We start from the raw sequence: 3058 nt of genomic DNA on the forward strand, positions 1-3058 counted from the left end.
TTTTTTTTTTTTTTTTTTTTTTTTTTTTTTTTTTTTTTTTTTTTTTTTTTTTTTTTTTTTTTTTTTTTTTTTTTTTTTTTTTTTTTTTTTTTTTTTTTTTTTTTTTTTTTTTTTTTAGTTAACAAGATATTTTTCTTCTTACATAAAAAGCAATTTTGCCATTGGTTTTCTAAGCACTCAGTGAAAAAGTGCATTGACCCCCAACAAAACAGTACATTTCTATACACAACATCTGTATGAGCAACGTATCTAGTGGGTATTAAAACAGTTTTCAGTATCCTCTACAATTTACACAGTCTCATAACAAACTTCATTGTTGGTTATTTCCCTGCATGATTGAATTGACCCTCTCAGAATCTCCATCATTCACAGGGCAGAAAAAGGCTTCTTATTACAGGAGGGACATACAGCCCCTGAGTAAGTTTAAGATGTACAGATTAATCACGGGAACCAAAAGGGTGGGGAGAGGACAAAACCAAAACCAAGGACATTGCAGTCAGACTTGACTTTCAATCACACAATAGATCTCTATCTCCATGTCAGTGGAGTTTTCAACTATTAAATAAATGGCATCTTAAAAATAGAACATGTGGCAATTTAAACATATGTATTATTTCTTTTAAACAGATATTGCATGGTAATGCTGCTTTGCCACCATAGCTGCCTCCTTTCCTTCTAGGATTCAGCTTGTGTTCTTCCTTGGATGAATGGTTTACTTCTTAATGGCAAATGCTATTTCTTCACTGTTATGTTTGTTTTTTTTTTTGGGGGGGGGGGGTGTTAGGTTTTCCTTTTTTTTTTTTCTTTATTTTATTTCAAAGGCCTGAATAGGCCCAAGTGAAAACAACAAGCATCTTTCCTAATGCTTCTCAGGCCCCTGATGTGGCTCAAGCTTGAAATATGATGCATTTTAAAAAATTTCCTATTATTTCATAGAATCATAGAATGGCTTATGTTGAAGGGAATTTAAAGATCATTGAGTTCCAACACCCCCCTGCTGTGGACAGGAACAATTTCTACTAGACCTCACAAAAGCAGGATGACACCAGGCTTCCACGTGACAGGGACCCTCCCTCCTCCTCAGCTGATGATTCTAAAAATAGCTTTGTCTGAAGAAAAAGTCAGAAGAAAAATTGATCCACTAGTCTGGAATCGAGCTCCAAAGTGCACTTCAGCCTTCATGCTGGCTGACCACCCCCATGCTTCCCAAGAACAAGACAGTTAATGCTGAGCCTATGTCCCCAGCTTACTGGGAGCAGTCACTGCTCCAGGGAGGAGGAAGGCAAGTGAAGTTTGATGGGTGAAGGGGAGGGAACATGGACTTTCCTTCCACTTTCTAAGAACAGGTTATGCCTGAAACTCACTAAGACTTTTGACAAAGTGAGCATAAAAGGACAGTCCCCTGAAGGTGTGGGAAGCCCCAGCCATGACCCATGATCCTCAAACCCATGAATGGGTATTTTACTAAGGGAGTACTGCTGCACCTATCCGGACCTGTTCCTATATCGTGAAATGATGTGGAAAAGGGAGATAATTCTTTATTATAAACACCGTCATTTTGGGATACCATCCTTCTCTTCACCACTCCCACGGGTCTGTCAGAGACAGGGTGAGGGATGTGAGAGGACCAGAGGGCTAAGGCACACTTTTAGATATGAGAACAGCAGATGCTGCTGTCACACCATGGGAAGTCTTTGGGTAAAGAAAGGTGTCATATTACTGAACACACAAATGCTGGTGATGCTGCCTTCACTGTTACTGTGAGAAGGAAAAAGGCTTGCAAACAGCTAATTATTCCCTTCTGTGTTCCCTTGACAGGTTTCTTAGTTGCAGGGCCCATTCTATGGTGTGGCTGAGAAGGAGCCCATGAGTTCTCTCCCACACAAGGTACTTTGGTACTAAATCCCTCTCCTAGATATTCACCGAGACCACTAGTGCCTGCAGGCAAATATCCACATGCAAAATTTGTCTTATGTTACACATTCAGCCATTTGGTCCCTCTTCAACCAGAAGGGATTCCTCCCCATGGAAGCTCTCAGGCTTAGCACAGTGTCCAAGCAATCACAGTGACCCAGTGCAGCTTTCCACCCTCATCCACCACAATGACAAAAAGCAGCCCAATGTTACTGTGAGTGACATCCCTCTGCCACAGAAGGCAGGCAGAGCTGTTTCCAAACACACCTTGTCATTGTGCCACCCCATCCTGAGGTTTACAAGGCTAAAACTGAGCAAGATCCTCAGTAACTCAATTTGAGCGCTGAGGGAGTGGATGTGCACAGGAGCACAGCAAGGAGGACCAAAGCAGCGATGACTGAAAAAGTGAACTTACAGCAGAGAATGCTGGCTGACAAAAGCAAGAGGGTGAGGCTGGAAAGCAAGCAAAGCAGATCCCTTTGCTGGTTTTACTGTCACAGAATGCTGCTCTGTGCTATTTGGAGGAATCAAGACTCCGAGATTGCATTCTTGCTCGGAAAACACTCCTCTGGCATGTTTTCTAGGCACATAACTGCTGCAGACTGGGGCATGTCACATAATAACCTCTGGAGGCAGGTGTCCTTGTCACAGATATGTGTGATTATTGTCCTGTTGGTTACTCATAAGAGAAATGTTTTTAGACCATCAATACATGGGGCCATTCAGACAATTCATTGCCCTTTGTCTTCTAAAAGGCAGGTACTTCAAGGCAGCAAAGTGCTACCCAAGAAAAACACAGTGCAAAGGTTTCCCAGTGGAACCTTTGAAAGAAAACTTCAACTTTATGTAAAATATTTTTGCTTGCAGCTGCTTTTTTGAACAATTCAAAAAAATAACTAAACTCAGCTTCTAAGTTTCTAAGTCTTCAAAACGGCAAAAAACTTCAAGCTGTGTTTTTTTTTTTTTTTTTTTTTTTTTAACAATTAAAAAAAATAGCTAAACTAAGTTTCTAGGTTTCTAAGTCTTCAAAACTACAAAAAAACTTGAAGATATTTAACGTCCTGGAGAAACAATTAAGGCATGCTTTCTTCCAGTCCCAGTCACTGTAATCCCTGTCTGATGTAGTGTAACAGGCCAGTGAGGC

Source organism: Empidonax traillii, unplaced genomic scaffold (assembly GCF_003031625.1).
Source record: "Empidonax traillii isolate 1590-97213 ecotype Southwest subspecies unplaced genomic scaffold, ASM303162v1 scaffold144:size1428860, whole genome shotgun sequence".
Classification (NCBI taxonomy): domain Eukaryota; kingdom Metazoa; phylum Chordata; class Aves; order Passeriformes; family Tyrannidae; genus Empidonax; species Empidonax traillii.